We start from the raw sequence: 23,833 nt of genomic DNA on the forward strand, positions 1-23,833 counted from the left end.
AACCCAGTCCATAGTCTGCTTGAAAGCAACATTCGATGTTACCGAAAAAAGCTGAAAGGTGACCCCACATGTCCTTAAAGAGCTGAACATTTTGTTAATCGTATGGTTAAAATGGCTGAAGATTTGAAGGAGTTATGAAGGTCCAAAAGACGTACGAAAGAAGTAAAAGTAATAAAGGTTTGAATAACAATAGTGTGAATGCTCCAGCATTGACGCTATTCATGCTACGTGAACTGATTAATATGTTATTTTTAAGTGTTGCCATATGGTGTGCACTGTGCATTTACTTATGTTGTGCATGTACACTTTTGTTTTTTTTGCCGAACACACCACATTCCTTGGTGTGTTCGGCCAGCTTGTGGAGGCAATGCGTGACCGACGTGTGTAGTTTATAGGTAAGGGATAATGCCCGACGAGGTGTCCATTATCAGGAATTAATGGACGACGTGGAGGCGTGAACCGTCCGACGCGAAGCGAAGTCCATTAATAACTTCGCCTCCGCGAAGTCCATTAATTCCTGATAATGGACACCTCGAAGGGCATTATCCCGCTTATACCACGGTCACTTACCAACGGTGACCAAATTAAGACCATTCATTTATATTTTCATGCGTTTTACAATCTGAATATAAAGTTTTCCACAAAACATACATTTGTTTCCCTGGTTACGCCTGAGGGTCCGACTAATACCCGGAACCACCATTACACGCCCATTAGGTTGTCATGCAACGGAAACGTTGTTCACTCCTCCAGTAATTAGGACGGACCATAGCTACGACTTTAGAACGGGAGGTAGCGGGAGGTATTATAGTCCGCTGAGCTTTGTTTTGTTTCCCGTTGCTATGGTTACTACTATTTTAGAGACGATACGCCAGCTAGCGCATTAATTGAGAACGGTAAACAGACAATTTGACGGAACTACTTGTCCAGGTGTCCGTATATCAGGAGTTAATGCACACCCTGCATCCAATCAGAATCGAGTATTCCCGCAGACCGTGGTATAATAGTTTATATTCCACCTTTTTGTTTAAAAGTTTGCTGTGCTGCACTGCTTTGCTCCTATTCTGTTTGTTAATAAATTATAAGTGACTATTGTGATTGTTTCATGATTTTGTAATTCATCTGTCATTACACTGGAAAAGTCATTACACACAAAATAAATAACTAGTAATTGTTCTTTACCCTCTTTTGGATTGTGAGGTGCTCAAGTGCTGTCTGTAAAAAAAATTGTGGCAATAGGAAGTCTAATAACATAAGGTAATATCATATACTGGGGCATAATGTGGCAAAGTTATAAAAGGTATTGAAAAATATATACCGCCCAACCTACACCTGTCTGAATCTTTGCAAAGAAGCTGCAATCATATTCTACGATTTTACCAAATAATGGTGTAAATATTTAAATATAAACTTCAGTGATAGGACCAGTGCTGTCCTTTTCCCCTATATATTAATTACGGTTCAGAAAGGAACCAGCACCCAGTTCACATTTTTTAAAAGGTGTCTAGTAGGGCTGTCAAAATTGCTCAAAAATGACATTCGAATGTTCGTTTGGAAAAAAATCCCGAATTCAAACTATTCGAATATCTGGTTGCCTATTTTACGCAGTTGCCGTCAATTTGTCAATAATGCGACAAAACCATGGTTCAAATTAGTGGGATATATATATATCCTATATATAGGGCGGCGGCTTCCTGCTGGGCATTTCCTTACTTTAAAACGAGGGCTCATTCACAAAGCAGTTAGGCGCTTGTACCGCGGGAGTGTTTTTTCACATTCGAATATTATGAGGGACATCGCGAACAGACAGAGGCTCACTCACAAAGCAGATAGGCGCTTGTGTAACCGAGCGTTGGCACTTAGATATTTATATGACAAGAATGACACAAGCGTGGAAGGGAAAATAGTCTCGTTTACTTAGTACATATCAGAAGTCACCCAGTCACAGCGTGAGAGCTGGAATACCTATATCCAAGTACGGAAACCCCGAGGGGATAAAATACATTCGCTCTTCACAATACTAGTCTGTTACACTTGTACCGCGGGAGTGTTTTTTCACATTCGAATATTATGAGGGACATCGCGAACAGACAGAGGCTCATTCACAAAGCAGATAGAGGCGCTTGTACCGCGGGAGTGTTTTTTCACATTCGAATATTAATTTTCACGTTCGAATTCGCGTTTTTGGATACATTTCGAACGAATATTCGAACTTCGAATATTCGTTGACAGCCCTAGTGTCTAGTGTATTTTCCCATCAAATGTTCTACTAGATTTTTCTTAAATGTTTTAATCTTTTAGCATTTAATGCCAGTAAATCTTGGTAACCTTTACAAATATGATAAAACAAAAGTGGAGACATGTATCAAAAGTACAAAAGTTTAATGTTCTCACAATAACATACAAAATGTGAAGTGTATACCTACATGGCAAATTCAAAATTTATTCTAACATGTTAATTATTCGCCAACAAGAACTGCATTAGACCCTCCCGTACATTGATGCCCTCTACATCCTGTGCCACTGCCACCCCAGGCTCTGCTGGTTGTACATCCAACTCGGTCTCATAAGTCTCTCCATGATTTTCACAAAGGTTGTGCAGAGCACAGCAAGTCATAACCATAGACTTCACCAGTTGGAGATCAGAGTCGTTCCTTTTCAGGAGGCACCGCCACCTTCCTTTAAGCCGGCCAAAAGCGTTTTCAACAACCACCCTTACTCTACTGAATTTTCTGTTGAACATCTGCTGTTCTGCTGTAAGTCGTCCTGTGTCTTGGAAGGGTTTCAAGAGCCAGTTCTGCAAAGGATGTGCTGAGTCTCCTAGGATGTAATAGCCAGCAGTCACCCCTCCAATGTTCCTGGTGCGAGCTGGGAAGTGGTTCCCTCGGCTGGCTAACTCCCACAGTTTGGACACTCACAGAACCCTGGCATCATGCATGCTCCCTGCCAGTCCAGCAAACACGTTCCAAAACAGCCCCTTTCCATCGACAACACCTTGAAGGAGGATGGAGTGCCAGCCTTTACGGTTGAAGAAGTCACAGTGATAGTCCTGTGGTGCAAGGATTGGTATGTGGGATCCATCGATAGCACCAACACAGTGTGGGAGCCCCCACCTGTTCTCAATGTAGGTAGCCATTTCGCGGAACTTCACCTCGTCTGGAAAACGGATTTGTTCTGGCACCAACAATGTCTCTGCTGCAGCACAAAAATCCTGCACACAGTTGTGATGCCGACTCCAAAAAGATGTCCAATACTCCCATACTCAGAGCCAGTAGCGAGCTTCCACAGTGCAATGGCCACCCTCTTCTTCAGGGGCACACATCCGCGGAAATTGGTGTCTTGCCGCTCCAAAACTGGACGCAGTTTGTTGGACAAGAAGCCAAACGTTTCTTCAGACATCCTGAAGTTCTCCACCCACTGCTCGTTTGTGAAGCCGGGGAACAATCACATCCCACCATTCCGAGGATCGGTTGTGCGCCCAGACCGACGGTTTGCGGCGGAAATGTTGTGACGAGAGTAGCATCTGAAACACACACACACAGGCTACATATTTTAGTACTTATAGAAATGGCTTGCAATCATTAAAACGTTGTACACTGGACTTATTTTGTACGAGCTAGCTAGCTTTAGCAACAGTTAGCTTACCTAGATGCGTCTTTTCTTGGAGGCTTGATTCCTCTCATCTTCGGCTTCACACTGTTGTATATATTCCAACACTCTCCGGGACTTTTCCAGTGTATTTTGTCTCGCCGCGTGCAGCCTTCTCTGACGCTCTTCTCTTTTGTGTCCGACAAAAAGCACCAGACCGAGCAGCACGAATACCATCGCATCGATGTCCTCCATTGTTGTTATGTGGGTTCTGTCCATGTGTGGGTTGCGTAGGTGTTGTTTGCGTCGCGTACAAAAATACGTCACGGCCCTTTCGCGCAGCCGACCCCGCCCACGTCCAGGAGGTACTATTTGCGGTGGAAAACGACCCGTGCTGCTACCGTGTCGAGTCGTGTCGAGCTACATGTGCGGTGGAAAAGCGGCATAAGTGACCGAGAAAGCGCAGACTGGACTGTCTGAACTGGCACTTTTTATCATTGAGATGCAGACCTGCATTTGTAAGCCGCTGTAACACTTCTTGAAGTGCAGTGTCGTGCAGCGCTTGGGTGCGTCCAAAGCATATGATGTCATCTAGGGAGTTTTTGACGTTTGGAACACCTTGCAGGACGACTGACATCATCTTCTGAAAAGCAGATGGAGCTGACGCTAAACCATAAGGTACCTTGCAGAATCGGAACAGGCCTTCATGGGTTATAAATGCAGTCAAATCCCTACTATCGGGATGCAGAGGATGTTGATGATAGGCACTCTCAAGGTCAATTGTGGAAAACATGATTGATCCGGCAAGAGTAGAAAGCAGCAAGAGTAGAAAAAGGATTGAGGAATCCTTTTTTTTTTTTTTTTTTAAGATGGCAGCACGCTAGGTTGCATGTCTCTCTGTCTGTCTCAGTTATACATATGTATATTTTTTTGCTTCTATGTCTGATTTGCCGTCATTTCTTTTGCATCAATTACTGCTGAGCACACTGGATTTTAAATGAAATCATTTTGACTCTAATATGGAATACATGGATACTGAAAAGTGAAAACTAAGGCAAGCCGGACTAAACCAGCAGCCTTCAGATGCTGCTAGCATCTGAAGGCTCTGCTAGCTTCTCCAGGCCCCAGCATCCCAGCTAACATCTTCAGGCTCTACTAGCATCTCAAGGCTTTGCTAGCTGTCCCAGGCCCCAGCTAGACACAGGAATAGCCCAAGCCGGAGCAGCAGACCTCACAAGCAGCTAGCATCTAGCCTCCAGCCACCTGCCTGGCCTACTAGCATCCAGCCTCCAGCCACCTGCCTGGCCTACTAGCATCCAGCCTCCAGCCACCTGCCTGGCCTACTAGCATCCAGCCTCCAGCCACCTGCCTGGCCTACTAGCATCCAGCCTCCAGCCACCTGCCTGGCCTACTAGCATCCAGCCTCCATCCACCTGCCTAGCATCCAGCCTCCAGCCACCTGCCTGGCCAACTAGCATCCAGCCTCCAGCCACCTGCCTGGCCTACTAGCATCCAGCCTCCAGCCACCTGCCTGGCCTCTACAGTAGGTTGTTACCAGCAGGCTACTAGCTTCCTCCGGCCAGTAGCTGACCTCCGCCCAGTCTTCTGGCGTAATCATGTGCCTTCTCAGTAAATCTCCATTTGCCCTCTGGACTTTACTTTTCATCATCCTGCTGCACACTCAGTCTCATTCTACTGGGCCTACCAATGTGCACTCAGTCAAGCCTGCTATTCTACCACAGGGTAGCTGCACACTGGACTTCCACCTGTTGCCCAGAGATGTCCCTTCCCACTGGATCACTACATTTGTTGGACTTCCTACTATGCGGTTAACTCATCTTACTCCACTTTACTCACTCATGTTTCTTCATCAGTTGTTTGGCCCTCTCCCACTGATTATGAATAATATATCTGGCACAAGTAAACAACATCACTGCTCTGGTACTATTCTGAAGCGCATGTTAATTATTCTCATGCTTTTAATCTCTGGCAATGTACATCCTAATCCAGGACCTTCTGTATTTATAGATATTCCCACTGTTCTCAACCTGCCAATTTCTGAACCTTCTGTTATGCCCACTGCATCTAACTTGACTTTTGAAAACTTCTGTAACCGTACATCTTTAGGTTTCCTACATGTTAACATTCGTAGTCTACTTAGACATTTTGATGTTCTGAAAACTTGGGTACATACTGTTAACACAGATATCCTAGCCATCTCTGAATCCTGGTTAAAGAAAAGTACCACAGACATGAAGTCTCAATTCCAGGCTACAATGTTTTTCGTCAGGACAGATCTTCTAGAGCAGGTGGTGTAGTCATGTATGTTAAAGATCATATCAACTGCACTGTAGTTCTATCCAAGTCCGTTCCCAAGAAATTTGAATTATTGGTGCTCAAGCTACAACTGTCTTTACGTTTCTCCCTCTCTGTTGCTGTCTGCTACAGCAAACCTGATGCCCCAGCTGACACACTAACAACTCTCAGTCAGCTTCTGGTCCCATTTATCTCATCTGAATTCATCCTCATGGGTGATTTGAACTGGAATATGCTAAACCCCCCTGCTACTGTTACTCAACAATTTGATGCTTTAAACCTCACTCAACTCATAACTGAAATCACTCGACGCAACCCTAGATCTCCCTCATCCTCAACACTGATCGACATTATTCTTACAAATAATCCTATTAGCTACCGTTCTGGGGTCTTCAGCGATAGCATGGCCGATCATTGTGCCATTGCTTGCGTTCGTTCAGGCCTTTCAGTCAAACGCCCCCCAGTAATTGTTTCCAAGCGCTGTGTGAAGAAACTTGACATGGAGGCCTTTCTCAATGACACTGCTGCCGCAGATTGGGAGAGACTCAACTTATTCACCTCTATTGAGGATGCTTGGTCTTACTTTAAGAATACTTTCAGCCTTATTATTAATAAACACGCCCCACTGAAAAGATACCGGATTAAGAATCGCCTTAGTCCTTGGTTTTCTCATGACTTGGCAGAGCTTGTTCGTCAAAAAAATTATCTTTGGCGAAAAGCTCGAACCTCTAAGTCTCCAGCTGATTGGCTTGCCTTCAGGCAATGCAGGAACAAATGCACCCAGGCCATCAGGTCAGCCAAAATCTCTTACTTCAAGGAGAAGCTTACATCGTGTGGTACTGATGCGAGGAAGTTTTGGACCGCAGTTAAGTCCATGGAAAACAAACTCTCTTCTCCAAGCTTACCTGCATCCATGGTTTTTGACAAGGTTGTCATTACCGACAAGTGTCGCATGGTTACTCTCTTTAATCATCACTTTGTAAACCCCACTCTAGCTTTGACTTCTGCTAACCTTAATAGCGTCCCACCACTCACTTTGCCCTCCCCCTCCATCACCACCAGCCTTTCCTTTAAACCATTCTCATTTACTGAGGTTCGGGATGAACTTTCCCGATTGGACCCTAATAAGTCTGCTGGCTTTGATGGGTTGGACCCAAAGTTTCTCAAAGCAGCCGCTCATCTTATTGCTGACCCAATCTCAAGGTTATTCAACCTGTCCATTCATCTCTCTGCATTCCCGTCTGATTGGAAATCAGCTTTGATATTTCCACTCTTTAAGGGTGGCTCTAGCTCCGACCCCAACTGCTACCGGCCTATTTCCATCTTGCCATGCTTGGCTAAAGTGCTAGAGAAGCTGGTCCTCAAACAACTGTACTTTTTTCTTACCACAAATCACATTCTGTCTGATTTTCAATCTGGGTTTCGTTCTGGCCACGGATGCATCACAGCCACGCATAAGGTCCTTGACGACATCATTATTGATTTGGAAAACAAGCAGGTCTGTATTGCCAGCTTTATAGACCTAGCCAAGGCATTTGATTCAGTTGATCACATGACCCTTTTGGGTAGGCTCTCCAGCATTGGTTTATCCCCCACCAGTTGCAACTGGTTTGCCAGCTACCTGACTAACCGAATCCAACAGGTCAAGACAGATAACATCCTGTCGGAGCCACTAGCCATTACTAAAGGGGTGCCTCAGGGCTCAATCTTGGGGCCTATCCTCTTTTCCATTTATATTAATGATGTGGCCAAGGCTGCAGGCAGCTCCCGGATCCACCTTTATGCTGATGACACTATCCTGTACGCCTCTGGCCCTTCTCTCTGCTCCGCGGCCTCCACTCTTCAAGACAGTCTCACTTCTATTGAGCACTCTTTCCACAACCTTCACCTACGGCTCAACTCAAAAAAGACAAAATGCATACTTTTCAATAGAAAAAACAACACCTCCAGCCCCCCCAAGATCTTTTGCGCTGACAACTCCGAACTGGAGTTTGTCAATTCCTATAAATATCTAGGGCTTTGGCTGGACTCTTCCCTTTCATTCTCCACCCATATTAATAATATTCAGATTAAAGTGAAAGCCAGATTGGCCTTTCTCTTCCGTAACAAAGCATCCTTCACACGCTCTGCTAAACTTTCACTTGTAAAAATGACCATTCTGCCCATCGTTGACTATGGTGATACAATCTATAAAATGGCTTCAAAAACAGCACTACACAAACTGGACGTTCTTCACCATTCAGCTATCCGCTTTGCCACCAATGCTCCCTTTAATACACACCACTGTGAACTTTTCAAACTGGTGGACTGGCCCTCACTCCAAACCCGTCGACTCCGACATTGGCTTCAGTTTATTTATAAGGCACTCCTGGGCAAGACCCCGTATTACCTTTCCTCCCTTCTCCATCTCTCTAGAAGCACTTACCGCACAAGATCATCTGAACTTATCAAACTCATCAACCCACTCACCAGGACTACCTTCGGCCGAAACTCCTTTCATTTTGCAGCAGCTTTTGACTGGAACAAAATTCAAGACACCCTCAAACTTACAGCTTTCATATCACAGTCTGCCTTCAAGCAGAAACTTGGCTATGTTTTGGTGGACCCCCCCTGCTCCTGTTGATTCCACTGTTTCTCATTTGCATTACACCCTTCACACACAGTATAACATTGGCCCATCTTAATTATTATTATTATTTATAGTGCATTGGTGTTTTCTATTTTCTTTCTGTAAATAGGTTGTGTATTTGTGTATCCGTTTTGTATTTGTCTAGATTGGTCATGCTTGTGTTTTTGTTGTTTGTACCTTTTGTTCCTGGTGGGGCCTCTTGGACCAGATCAATATTGTAAATAAGAAACTGTTCTTAATGTTTTATCTGGAAAAATAAAGGTTAAAAAAAAAAAAGAAATCATCCATATGTGGTAGAGGATGACCACCACTATGGCTTTATTTGGTTCTCTGAGGTCAACACACATTCTTATGCCACCTGTTTTCTTCTGTGTAACGACGATGGATGAAACCCAGGGTGATGCGTCAATCCGTTCAATCACCCCAGCAGAGAGCAATCCGTTCAATTCATCAGGCACATCAGATCTGACAGCAAAGGGCAGACGTCGTAGCTTTTGGCGAACAGGTATGGCAGACTCAGAGACCTTAACTTTATGCATGAATCCTTTCACACAACCCATTGTTGGAGCTGGCGCTTCGGCTTTGGAGAGCTGCATGACTGGGCTCGAAGCAGGAGGGTTACAGGCAGGCAGGGCTGGACTGGGAGAACAAAACGGCCCGGGCATTTTTTGTCTCAGACCGGCCCACATAATTAGCGGAGCACATCTGCCATTAAATTGACGTAACTTATGTCTTCTAAATGTACAAACGTTCTGACCTAGTGGAAAAGGTGCACAATTTAACTAAAAAAACTCTCTTTCAGGTACCAAAAAAACACCAGGAAATGTGCAGTGACTTCACACTCAATTGTTTATTTAAAATGAATCTATAAATTTGTCATGATAGCTGGCAGAAAACCTGGACGTTGAGAGAAGAGAGCCCCTGGCAGCTGCCGATGAACTGGCCTTATCTGCTCTCTTCAGTCCAATCAGCTCCTTGGACAGAGAGAGAGGGGGGGGGCACATACCCACTCTGATGTTAGGCACATACAACATCAGATTTTTAACGCTTTTATGTCGTGGTAATGTGGATATGTTTACTCACTTGGTGCATAGCCTTGTCTGCGCTCTTCAGTTCCAATCAGCTCTTTGGGCACACACACTACAGTCAATCAAACACTCATGAAACCAACAGATAGCCACACACACACACACACACACAGAGGGGGGGGGGGGGACATACCCACTCTGATGTTAGGCACATATAACATCAGATTTGTAACACTTTTATGTTGTGGTAATGTGTATATGTTTATATGTTTACTCACTTGGTGCATAGCCTTGTCTGTCTACACCGACTACAGTCCATCAAACACTCATGAAACCTACAGATAGACACACACACACACACACACACACACACACACACACAGAGATAGAGAAGAGGAGGGGGTTGCATGCACACTTTGATGTTAAGCACATACAAGCTCATAAAAAATCTGGTTTGCAACACGTTTATTATGTTCTGGTGAAGTGTAAATGTTTACTCACTTGGTGAATAGCTGACTTCACCGGAACCAACGCTCACAAACCCCGTCAATCCAGTAAGAACTATGTACATGTGAAGCCCTAGGGACAGGATTTCATAAAGAGGAAGACACAGAGAAGTGAGACTTGAATACATTACGTGTGTGTGTGTGTGTGTGTGTGTGTGTGTGTGTGTGTGTGTGTGTGTGTGTGTGTGTGTGTGTGTGTGTGTGTGTGTGTGTGTGTGTGTGTGTGTGTGTGTGTGTGTGTGTGTGTGTGTGTGTGTGTGTGTGTGCGTGTGTGTTTGAATCAGATTGATTTCTTCTCACTTACCCAGAAACCAAACGTCTGTCCATCTCCAAAAACAATCCTCACAATCCAATCTCACAATCCTGAAATGGAACCCTAAAAACAGTAAATAACAGAAAAGGATGTAATGCATGTTAAAGGGGGGGAAAGGGAAAAAGTTTTAATTTCAAGCCAAACAATTACATTCATTTCCATAACTATAATACTTACTTTGTGAAAGCAAGTCGTCGCCACAACCTGAGACAGAGGCTTCCTAAAAGGAAAAAGAAGACAATCAACAATGAAAGTGTTATGCCTTTTATTCCTTACTATCAAGTTTAGGTAATTTTGAAGAGAAACAAAACTAAACTAATATTAAAAATATTGTCTTACTTTAGTAGAGTAGGAGCTTCCGAAGCAGTTCACTTTTTTCGGCCACTCTGTCTATGACACTGTCTGTGTCCAATCCCATGAGGATGTCCTTTTCTGTGGACATCATCATGAAGGCCTCCAATTTACCAGAGCCGGACAGTAACGGAGTACATTTACTTGAGTACAGTACTTAAAGGACAATTCCGGTATTTTGAACATTGAGCCCCCTTTCTGGTTTGTTTAGGATGAAATAGAGTGGGTGACACCGAAATTTGAACTATTAGTCCTTTCTCGGGTATGTGGCTCGTTTTGAATCGCTCCTGCCTGCTTCACAATAATAATAATAATAATAATACATTTCATTTAGAGGCGCCTTTCAAGACACCCAAGGTCACCTTACAGAGCATATAGTCATCATACATTTTTTTAAAAAACAAGACATTGTGAAAAAATAAATAAATAAATAAATAAACATAAGCAATAAGAAATAAATAAAACAAAAACAAGACAAAACAAAACAATCAAAACAGTGATCAGTTAGACGTTGTGTGCGAGTTTGAACAGGTGAGTTTTGAGTTGTGACTTGAAGGTTGTAATGGTGTCTGACTGTTTTATGTGTGGGGGGAGGGAGTTCCAGAGCCAGGGTGCTGAACAGCTTTGAATGACAACAATGGTTGTCTGTGTGCATACACAAACCTGTCAACCCAGCAACCCTAAACGTTGGTTTTCAAAAATGTGCAAGTAACCGAGTGGTTAGTGGCATTCGTGAAGTTTAAAAAAAAATTATCGGCGCAATATATGGTTTCTGTCGTGTTTTATTGCACATTTATCGCCAGTTGATTTCAGTTGGAAGACTCATTACTGCACGATGATATTACTCCGCCGAACCGGAAAGGTGGGCTGTTTACGTTGGTTTGAAGTCTTGTACCGTGAGCACTTCGGATTAGGGAAAATCACATAGAAAATCACTGAAAATGGATTATGAAAGGTGGCTTCTGGAGGACGCACTCGATTTTGACGGCAGAGGATATCGTTTTGAACCAGAATTCACCCAAGAGGAGCTACGTGAGATGGAGGCTAGGGCTACGGAGGCGCCTGAAGCTCCGGCTGAAACGGTCCCCCCAGGATCACGGGCGGGTGGTGTGCCTGTGGGAAGTGCAGGCAGATGCCGACGGAAGTCGAAAGTAGGTGCTGCACGGAGTGGGACCTTGTGCGGAAATTTATATGCGGTTGTGAGGTATCTGAAAAAATAGTTCAATTTAGCAACTAACACGGGTGGAAAACATATATTGCGCCGATATTTTTTTTTTAAACTTCACGAATGCCACTAACCACTCGGTTACTTGCACATTTTTGAAAACGAACGTTTAGGGTTGCTGGGTTGACAGGTTTGTGTATGCACACAGACAACCATTGTGAAGCAGGCAGGAGCGATTCAAAATGAGCCAAATACCCGAGAAAGGACTAATAGTTCAAATTTCGGTGTCACCCACTCTATTTCATCCTAAACAAACCAGAAAGGGGGCTCAATGTTCAAAATACCGGAATTGTCCTTTAAGTACAATTTTGAGGGATCTGTACTTTACTCGAGTATCATTCTTGGGGAGTACTCACGACTTTACTCAAGTACATTTGAGAGGCAAATATTGTACTCTTTACTCCGCTACATTTCTATCCATAACCGTGAGTAAAAAAATAAAAATTTAAATCCTCAATTTGTCGTTTCCCTCTCAAATGTGATTGGATTGTGCAGGCACCACTGATTGGGACAGCCAATCAGCAATCACCTTCAGTTTTCTGCCAAAGTCAACTGTCAGATTAGATGAGAGACGTTATAACCATGGACGAAACAATGGAAGAAGCCGGAGCAGGTCCGTCCCAGGAATTTGTAAACCCGTGGCCCCACCTCGCCAGCCTATTCACATTTTCCGAACAAGTCGGTGATAGTTTTCGTTTTAAGTGTTTGCTATGTTTACCGAAGCAGAATTTCATCACTGCCTACAAAAATTCCACATCCAACTTGCGGAAGCATGTCAAGGTACGTACATTCAACTTCCTTACATTTCTAAGCTAGATTCTAGCTCCAGGAAAGTGCTCTAAATGATTGGCTAGATGCGATAATGCAGCTTTTTACATTCTCGGTTACGTTTGAGTAGTCGAAGCCACATGCACCCGCCAATTTGCTACCTGTAGCTAGCCATTCAGATAGCTAACTTTAGCCTGACACTATTTAGCACAAGCAGAGGCAAGCAAATCGTGTAACACAGATAATCAACTGAAGTCCTTTCAGCTTTATGTTTTGACATGCCCCTGACAAATAGAAAGAACATACAGTGTATCTTTTCTAGTGTAAGATCGAGTATGATACGTTTTTTTTACCATACAAAAGTAAGAGCCGAATTAGTTCAGTTGTAGACTATGCTAGTTGCAAGCAGGGCATTTCAGCGCTCTTGTTTCACCGGAGTGAATAACTATAGCTAGCCCTACAGTTTAGTCTAAGGGGCTATTTGGCTTTTTAAAAAGTAGCAGTTCAGCTGGCCTAGACAGGATTACAAAAGTGTTTGAATACATGAGAGATATGCTACCCAAAGTCTTGTATTTGTCTGACCTAATATTGCAGGACTTGTTAGAAAGACAGAAGCACCTAAATACTTTGCTCTACCGGAATCTACAGCGAGCTAGCAAGACCGCGCACACGAAACAGACGTGGTCCAAACCGCGTTAGCATATTTTTTTTAATACCGGGTTAATCCTTCCAGGCTATGTGGAGTGAGTTTGTCTGTCATGCATGTGTCTAAGTGTGTCAGTAAATAAGGAATATGATGTCTAATACAATGTTTGTAGGCAGCAGTCCTGTAAGTAGGGGTGTTAAGTCTAAGATGGTGCCTTGTGTTATAGTCATGACGGGATGCATTTTGAGTGAACATGTTCAGGAAATAAGCAGGGAGGTTTTTGTTTAAGAACTTGTGGTAGAATTTCAGGCACTGTATTATGTAGATATCATCTAATTTTAATTGATTTAACCGTATGAAAATTGGCTCAGTATGCTGCTCATTATATTTGCTTTTGCATTTGTGTAGCGCGCGCACGAGGGAGAGGGACCTAGAGACTGTGCGTGTGTGAGGCAGTGTGCATGTGTGCCTTAGTAGCATCCTGATTATATGGATATCTGCGGGGCGAGGGCTTCAATTACCTCTCTCTTTTTTGACTATACATGTGTTTGCATCCCTGTTTGCTGATCCCCGTAAATTAAAGTTAGTTGCACCAGTAAAACCAATTAAAAAGTTAGTCTGGAACCATTGGAAAATTATGAACAACCAGCACTTCATAATTAATAATACTGCTATGTAGACTATATGATGGGAATCTTTCCTAATATTTATTAGTTTTATATAGTGTAAACTGAAATATTATACTTTGTTTTACAGAGAAGGCATGAGACACATATGGAGAAATACTCCAAACTGACTTCAACAGCCTGCAAGAGGCCATCGGATGGTGGAACAGGCTTCAAGGGGAAGCAAATGAAGCTGTTGGAGACCAAGCAGGTGTCTCAGAAGACGGTTGATCAGGCTATCCTCCGCTTCATCGTTCAAGGTCTCCAGCCCTTCTCCCTGGTTGAGAAACCATCCTTTCAAGACCTTATTGTAGAATTGCAAGTGCTGTCATGTCCCGCACAACTGTGCGGCGTAAGATTGATTCAGCTACATCTAAAATGAAAGAAAGTCTCAAGAACGAAATGAAAGAGGTACCATACATTGCCACCACTACTGATTGTTGGACGGCCAGGAGAAGAAGCTTTATAGGTGTAACAGCCCACTGGCTCGATCCTTGCAGTTTTGAACGCCGTTCAGCTGCCCTTGCTTGCCGTCAACTAAGAGGCTCCCACACATTCGATGCCTTGGCAGCTGTTTTGACCGACATTCATGCAGAGTATGAAATAAGTCTAAAGGTTGTTAGAACTACAACAGACAACGGGTCGAATTTCGTCAAAGCGTTCCGTGTCTTTGGTCAGCAGGACGAAAATAACAATGAAGAGTTAGTTGCAGAAGGCACAATCGAAGAAGTAGGAGAAGATTGTGATGCATCTGATGGTGAAGAGGAGGTGGAACTCATTGATGTGGAAGCCATTCTGGAGGAAGATGATGGGCTTCAGTATCAGCTGCCGAAACATCGGTGTGCATGTCATTTACTAAATTTAGTTTCCACAGTCGATGTTGATAAGGCTAATACGACAGAAGCTTACAAGAAATTGTCCAGATCAGCCTTTTCTAAGTGTCAGGCACTCTGGAATAAAGCATCAAGGTCTCCTCAAAATGCTGAGCTTATAGAGGAACACTGTAAGCTTCACTTGGTACAGCCTAATTCAACTAGATGGAACTCGTCTTTCATGGCCGTGGAACGTGTGGTCAGAATCATTAAAGACCAAGGGTCTGTGAGAACGGTCTGTGCTGCACTCAATGTTCCAATGTAAGTAGCTTATGTTAATGTATAATTGTGTTCTTAATTTGTTAGAATAATGCTTACCACATTATCTGCTGTAGGTACATAAACAAATTAATAAATGTCCAGCATTGCACAGTGGTTCTGTATACATTTTGTGGAAATATGTGTTTGTTTATTTTCTTCTGTTTCTATTAGGTACAGTCCGGCTGACATAGCCTTTTTAGGGGAATATGTCCCCACCATGAGTCCAGTTGCGAAGTCCTTGAACATACTACAAGGTGAAGTCAACATTCAGATGGGCTGGCTGTTCCCGACAATCACCACCCTCACAACCAAGCTTGAAAAGTCCAGACCGTCACTCAGATTTTGCAAGCCACTTGTTGATGCTCTTCTTGAAGGTTTGAGGAAGCGGTTTGAGAGCATGATGTCAGAGCCAGAGCTAATTGCAGCAGCCATACTTGTTCCAAGGTTCAAAACCTCCTGGACCAGCAATGACACAGTCCTACAGCTTGGTAAGGAAAACGTTTTATTTTTGTTTGTTTGCTTGTTTTTTCAAAAACCTTTACATCCAACAATGATTCTATGCAGTTGCTTACTTACAGAGTAATAATAACAAAAATGTGTGTTTGTTGGTGTGATTCTGCTGTTTCTAATCAAGGCCTTAGTTACATCAAGACGCATCTGCCAGAACATGATGAAGGTCTTCGGTCTCCTGATACCACAGCATCCTCTTCTGAAGATGATGACTTCTTCTCCAATGTCAAGCCGACACATTCCAATGAGATAAGTCAGCAACTTGATGGATACCTAGCCGCTACAGCTGATGGAGTGAATACACTGGCCCCCTATCCAGCTGTGCGTAACCTCTCACTAAAGCTCAACACAGCCCTGCCAGCTTCAGCAGCGTGTGAAAGGCTTTTTAGCATTGCTTTTTTTTTGCTTTTCACCCCAAGAAGGGGATCAATTCATTCACGGAATTTTGAGAACCAACTTCTCCTCAAGTTGAACAAGGAGTTCATGAAATTTGATTGAACTGAAGTACAGTACACACACACACACACACACACACACACACACACACACACACACACACACACACACACACACACACACACACACACACACACACACACACACACACACACACACACACACAAACACACAAAATGTCCTGTGCTACTTACACACACACACCCACACATCCACATACCCAAAGTCCTGTGCTACTTCCACACACACACACACACACACACACACACACACACACACACACACACACACACACACACACACACACACACACACACACACACACACACACACATACACACACACAAAATGTCCTGTGCTACTTACACACACACACACACACACACACACACACACACACACACACACACACACACACACACCCACATACCCAAAGTCCTGTGCTACTTACACACAACCACACACACACACACACACACACACACACACACACACACACACACACACACACACACACACACCACAAATAATAATAATACAAATAATTTGGAGGTGTGGATGTTAGCCTTTCCACTTTTAAAGCAAACTATGTCATTGTGAATTATACTAGTGTTGTACATTATTTGATTTGAATGACAGCAGTTTGCCTAATTTTCAGCCTAATTAGTTTTCATACCAATCATTTATATATTACTTTTCATATATCAGTGTACAGTGTTATAAAACTATGCCCATGCTGTTCTCATAACTGAAATCATTTACTTAATTACATTGTTTTGGAATTGTTTCTTGGGTAAGTAACATAGTTATTTTTCAGTGAGCAGTACTTGAGAGGTATGTTGAATGCAGTACTGTGCTGTATATCTTTGATATGTTGACACTGTAGCATGAGTAGTCATTGAGTCATGAGTTGCTGTGCTTGAAATTAGTGTCTTTTCCCATGTGGTGAGCCAATTATTGTGTCCGATGAGATATAGTGCGAGTAGACACCACGCATTATCCTTTGTCACAACATGTGAAGCCTTGTGTTACGCACTTGTTAGGCAAGTGAGATGCTCAATAAAGCGTAAAAAGATGAAAATGACTTGATTTTACTTTCAATTCCTTTTACACTCTCCAAGGTATTAACATGAAAATTTTTCATAACTCCATGTAGGACATTTCTATGCATAAATGTACTGTAAGCACCGTGGCAGTAGTAATGCAATATTTAGAAAATTTACTCTTGTACTCATGATACTCAAGTACTTTTAAAAACAAGTACTTTAGTACTTTTACTTAAGTAGACATCTGACTGTAGTACTTTTACTTGTACTTGAGTAAAATTTAGCAAGGGGTATCTGTACTTTTACTCAAGTAAGGAATCTGTGTACTCCGCCTCTGCAATTTACCAGCAGATAAGCTGCTCCTCAGCCTGCTCTTGATGAATTTCAAAGTTGAAAATGATCTTTCACAGGCTACCTGTGTCACAGAGTGTCAGCAGATATTTGTAGGACAGAGAAAGAAGAGGGTATGCGTCTGTGAGCAGGTTGAATCTGAGGAGAATCTGGTAGCAACACAGGGGGCAGTTTTTACATGAGGCACAGGCTTTGCTGACAATTTTCATCTCTGGGTCTCCACCAGGTCCTTCCTCCACAGTATGGGATGTGTACTCATCTAGTGGTGGACGCTTCAGCATGTCCCACTGGCTTGCCAAGCTTTCAAGTTCAGATTGTAAATTTGATATGGTTGCCGAATTCTTAAATTTGATGAGACATCTGCTTAGGTCTTTCAGTGCAGACTCAGGAAGACCACTGGTTTTGATATCTGGGAAGTTTCGGGGGTCCAGAATTGAGAGGTCCGCATACAGATTGCCGTTATCGAGGAATCGTCTTTGCATGGCCTCAATAACGGTGTCCATAATTTGGTTATGGACTTTAACCTCATACGTCTTGCTTGGGTCATTGGAAGTTTCATCCTGGGCCATATCTCCTGGCATGGACTTCTTCTTTGGCCTCCTCTGCGGTAGTGAAACCTCCACCTCCATGCCCATCTCCTCATCCTGCTCCTCCAGCTTGTCATTTGCCCACTTCACAAAACTCTCTGTTGCATCCTTGACTGTCTGGAAATCTCTTCCCATCTCCTTAAGGGCCTCGTGTGTGGACATCACCATCCTGTGGGCAGAGAGGATGTCCATCCCGCCTGTTTGGAGGTATTTGGATAGTGGGGTGGTCTTCTCAAATATCCGCAAGAATAATTGCGCGGTCAGGATGGTCTCGTGTCTGAGAAGGCCATCTTTGTATCCCCTTGCTTTGGATCTTACATTTGACTTCACTGTCGTCTGGTCTTGAATGGCTGAAAGGGTGCACAGAACATCAATGTAGAGACAGTCCTGCGGTTTCCCAAATGAGCCAAACACTTTCTTTAAGGCATCATGCTTTGCCCACCAGCGTGTCTCTCCAATGGGTCCTATGCACTTGTGCCTGCTGCTGTGGCTTTCCTTCTCCCATACGTTCATTCTCTGATGAGATTCTCGGATGAACACAGCGATGTCATTCAGGAGATGAAAAAGAGATCCACTCTCTATCACAATTTCAGTGGTGTCAGAAAGAACGAGATTGAGCACATGAGAGTAGCACCACACATGGACATGGTGAGGAGATTGTGATGACAAGAGTGAAGAGAAGCCTCTGTATCTTCCCTGCATGTTGGCAGCTCCATCTGTGACATTTCCAATGCAGAGGCTTTTGTCTAAGTTCAGACCATCAAGCACATCACTCAACAACTGAACAAAGGCCTCTCCTGTGGATGAACTGCACCTTACCACAGCAACAAGCCTCTCGTGTACAGTATCAGTGACGTACCGAAGCACAACTGAGCACTGGTCTTGTGCTGTGATATCCTGTGTTGTGTCCAGTTGTACAGTAAACATGCCGGCTTTTTGAATTTCCGTGCCGATGTTGTCTTTGATCATCTTAAGGATTGTGTCAATCACTGAGTTGACAGTCGATTTAGACAGCAGAGTGACAAGGGAACCCCTGCCTCTTGAGCCTGATGCAGATTCATGGAGCTTTTTGCTTTTATGAATTATGTCACTGAGATGTTCTTTCAATGCCACATCATATTTCCCCAGCAAAAGTATCATCTCCAAAAAGTTGCCATGATCAAGGCTGCTGTCCTCTAGAGTATAAGCAGCCTCATTGTCTTCGTGCCTGTAGCTTAGGCCCCTCTTTCCAATCACTCTGACCACTTCCACCACACGGTCTAACACCTGCCGTCTCTTCTTGATCTGCACTCTATGAGCAGTTAGCTGTCTTCCTCTAAGCAGGCTGTTTATGTCAGATTTTGAGCAGTTTAGAAAATAAGCTTCAGCACAAGCTCTATGTGCCATGCTTTTTTCATGCTCTTCTGCTCTCTGGTGAGCATGTCTCCAGTCAGACATTCCAGTAATGAATACACTGTTATCAGAGGGCTTGCTAAAGGCCAAGCATACAAAACAAAATAAAGCAGGACGTTGATCACAGTATGTCAGCCACTTCCTGCTTGTACCTTCTTTGTTTGTGAAGACCTTTCCTATTGGGTTTGGAGCATCTTGCTTTGGATGGTGGTTCAAAAAAGTTTGCAGTGTAGCACGGTCTGGACGGCAAAAGTAGTCAACATCTGCCTCAACAGTCTGGCTTGACTAGAAAAGAACAGAGGGATCAATTATTAATTACAAATAATACAATAATTAAACTAAATATCCAAATGTATACAAAAGAAAACGGGGGAGGCCATCGGCCCTCGAGGGAACTCGGCCCACCGGGAAAATGCCCGGTATGCCAGATTGCCAGTCCAGCCCTGCAGGCAGGTGAGGCAGAAAGCACATTGTCACCTTCAATACGCAGCTTAAGTGCAGTTATCAAATCCATGCCCATTAGTGGAGTCCCAGTCTCTGTTACATAAAAGTTCACTTTACAGTACTTACTGTTCCTCACCACTGTAGCAGGCATGCATCACAGCACTTTGATTGGAGTTTGGGAGTATGTCACAAGATGAGCTGCAGGCGGCTGTAGAGGCACTCCCTCAAAGTATTCCTCCACTATGCATTTTGGCAAAACTGACACTGAGGCTCCCGTATCCACTGTAAGTTTAACTGTCTTTTGCAATGTCCCAGCATGAATGTCCACAGTGCATTGTAGTTTTGCTGGTGACTCTGACTGTTGCAAAAATAGCACAGTATATCCCGGTATTTCCAGTTGACGCATGCTACACACGCGCGCAAAATGTCCCTTCTTGTTGCAGGTTTTACACTTGACTGTAATCGCGGGGCATTCCGGTGCATTAGCCAAATGCTTGGGTAACCCTTCCTTTTACAGTCCCCTAATTACTAGGTATTTACCCGGTACATACATGGTAAATCATAGTGTATTACTGGGTAATTGCCACTGGTAATAAGAAGGTAAATACAGAGGTAGTTACCCGGTAAATACATGGTAAATCATAGTGTATTACTGGGTAATTACCACTGGTAATAAGAAGGTAAATACAGAGGAATTACAGCTGAAGTACTAAGTAAAACCTCCACTATTACCCATCAACTCAACTAAGTAGCGTGTAGTTGTAACTGTTTTAGGTTGGTAATAACTCCGATATTGTGTACTTCCTAGGAAATTAGGCAACCAATTCTTATAAACACCTATTATCCAAGGTTTATGTTGGTAACAGCCCAAATTTAATGATGTACTATCTAGAAATTAGCATAGCGCTTTCCAATAAAATACTTTTTCTTAGTTATTATTCATAGCTACACCCATTTAGAAAGGGTTTATTCGATTTACCACTATGGAATTACTTACCTGGTAACAACCTCTGCAGGAACAGTTTTCCTCTAGTGTCATGGTACATCTTCTTAAATACTGGGTACAAAGCCGTTTGTTTCCATGGTATTACCAGGTTCTTACCATATAATTTATAATACATTTCATTGTCCATGCAGTCTACACAAACTTGTACCAAGTACGTTCTGCGACGTTACCAAGTAAAACACGACAATTTACCCAGTAATTAAGCTGAAACTGTACTGTAAAAGGAAGCCTCGTTTGTTTCCATGGTATTACCAGGTTCTTACCATATGATTTGTAATACATTATTCCCTTTTCCATGCAGTCAACACAAACTTGTACCATGTACGTTCTGCGACGTTACCAAGTAAAACACGACAATTTACCCAGTAATTAAGCTGAAACTGTACTGTAAAAGGAAGCCTCGTTTATTTCCATGGTATTACCAGGTTCTTACCATATAAGTTGTAATACATTATTCCCTTTTCCATGCAGTCAACACAAACTTGTACCATGTACGTTCTGCAACGTTACCAAGTAAAACACGAGGTATGTGAGGCTTCTCTGTGAGGTATCCCTGCAGTCTCCACATCTGGGATTTGAAGGCTGACCAAGACCTGACCAGGTACCTCCAAATCTCCCCTTCCATACTGTAATAAAGAATCAGAAGACAAGAAAATAAACATTAGGACTGTCAATTAATGAACATTTCTAGAACATGTAGAACTCAAAGATTATTTTGTTTATTAGTTAAAAAAGGATGCTGATCCTCTGGCCATTGTGTTTGGTCATAGTGAAAAGAGAAAAAGGCATAGCCATAGATGCAGTTAATAGGACGGGAGGGGACAGGCTGTTAGCTCCGGTTAGCACTTTAGCATCGAGCTAGCGGAGCTTCTGTCATTCAAACAACTCGGACATGTTGTTTAAAACCTATAACACCCAATTTATTAAAATATCCGGATTTAATCGGGCTCTCTCCCATAAGTACAGCTAATAGGACGGGAAGAGACAGGCTCTGTTAGCCCCGGTTAGCGCGATGCTAAAGAGCTCTACCGGAGCATGCCACCTCAACAGGTGCAAGTTAGCCTCCGGTTTGATATTCGCCGGATATTCGGTTTACCACCCAATCGGATTCATCAACATAAGTGCAATACATTACATTAACAATAATGCAATATATTAGCAAAGTTACCTGCAGTAAGTAGCAGACCACCATTGGCAACTACAACTACAATCAGGTGACAAAATGTATTTTTTAGTGATTTTTATGTTATTTTATATGATTTATTTCCAGAAACAATTCCATGGTAACGTCTCTGCCACCAGTCGGTGAGTGTAACTTGTTGACGGTCCCTAAAACAGGTAGCAGCCAGAACGTAAATGACGTTGTTGCACAGACATCGATGGCGACAACATGTGTTTGTGATTTTCGCGATACGCCGTCCTAAACCGTCCTCAACATACTAAGCCCGTAATGTATTGCACTTATGTTGATGAATCCGATTGGGTGGTAAACCGAATATCTGGCGAATATCAAACCGGAGGCTAACTTGCACCTGTTGAGGTGGCATGCTCCGGTAGAGCTGCTCTTTAGCATCGCGCTAACCGGGGCTAACAGAGCCTGTCTCTTCCCGTCCTATTAACTGTACTTATGGGAGAGAGGCGATTAAATCCGGATATTTTAATAAATTGGGTGTTATAGGTTTTAAACAACATGTCCGAGTTATTTGAATGACAGAAGCTCCGCTAGCTCGATGCAAAAGTGCTAACTGGAGCTAACAGCCTGTTCCCTCCCGTCCTATTAACTGTATTTATTAGTGATGCGCGGGTTACCCAATTACCCGCGGGCCGGGTGGGTTGGGTAGCAGTTTTCTCTAAGTATCGCGGGTTCGGGTGGGGCGGGTCAAAAAAGCCAAAACCCGCAACCCGGAACTTTTGGAATACATAGGTGAAATCGCAATTTTGCGTTAGCCTACAGAACTTATCATTTGCATACATCCCACTGTCACAAAGTTATTGCACTCAAAGCTCCCACTCCTGCTAGTCGTCTGAGTTAGGCTACATAACCTGGGTGTCCACCTCACATTTTATTCTATACTTTATATTTTGTAAAATTATGTTACCTTTTAGAATGGTATAGTTTAAGATACAGCTCCGGTTAGTTCATCCCAACATGCCATCCGTAGCTTTTGTTTGCACCGCCAAAACTTCTAGGAGGACTCCAATAATGGCTGACTTAATAAGAGAGAAGATTAAAAAAGGCGATGCAAAGGTTGTACGGAAAGCCGACCAAAAGAGCAAGGTGTGGGTAACATTTGGACAAGTCGTGCTGTCCGATGACACCATTGCAGAATACGTCATGTGTCTTCAATGTGAGGCGCTGTACAAATATGATGGCCATAAAACAGGTACATCGAATCTGTTAAGACATTCATGCCGTGGGTCTGCTGCGCAGGCAAACAAGTCTCCCACACCCGCCCCTGCGGCTGCGGGGCAGCCCTTAATGTCATCTTTCCTAAAAGGCACGGTACCACTCCATGCGAAGTCTAAATTAGTGGGGGACTTCGTACAATTCTGCTGCGCCGATTTACGCCCATTTGATATTGTGTCTGGTAGTGATGCGCGGGTTACCCAATTACCCGCGGGCACCCGCGGGTCGGGTGGGTTGGGTAGCAGTTTTCTCTAAGTATCGCGGGTTCGGGTGGGGCGGTTTGGAAAATGTCTTGGGTCGGGTTGGGGCGGGTGTTAAAAAAACGCCCTCTCGCGCATCACTAGTATTTATGGCTATGCCTTTTTCTCTTTTCAATATGACCAAACACAATGGCCAGAGGACCAGCATCCTTTTTTAAACTAATAAACAAAATAATCTTCGAGTTCTACATGTTCTAGAAATGTTA

The 23,833-nt window shown here is 43.4% G+C and overlaps 3 long non-coding RNA genes across 3 annotated transcripts in view; 1 reads left to right on the forward strand and 2 right to left on the reverse strand.

Moving 5' to 3' along the window:
- Positions 1–786: 786 nt before the first annotated feature.
- The window catches only part of LOC132475275 (uncharacterized), a 206,464-nt gene continuing 183,417 nt past the window's right edge, over positions 787–23,833 (reverse strand). Inside the window, exon 2 of the long non-coding RNA XR_009529848.1 lies at positions 787–1,019. This is a non-coding gene — a long non-coding RNA (uncharacterized LOC132475275). The remainder of the gene's footprint in view (positions 1,020–23,833) is intronic.
- Positions 2,368–4,134, reverse strand: LOC132474595 (uncharacterized). The gene is made up of 2 exons (XR_009529686.1): positions 3,646–4,134; positions 2,368–3,523 (listed from the first exon to the last, which is right to left on the reverse strand). It is a non-coding gene; the product is annotated as an uncharacterized LOC132474595 (long non-coding RNA).
- LOC132474804 (uncharacterized) lies at positions 15,455–16,311 on the forward strand. Its single transcript, XR_009529733.1, has 2 exons — positions 15,455–15,656; positions 15,803–16,311. It is a non-coding gene; the product is annotated as an uncharacterized LOC132474804 (long non-coding RNA).

The sequence above is a fragment of the Gadus macrocephalus genome, chromosome 16, assembly GCF_031168955.1.
Source record: "Gadus macrocephalus chromosome 16, ASM3116895v1".
Taxonomy (NCBI): Eukaryota; Metazoa; Chordata; class Actinopteri; order Gadiformes; family Gadidae; genus Gadus; species Gadus macrocephalus.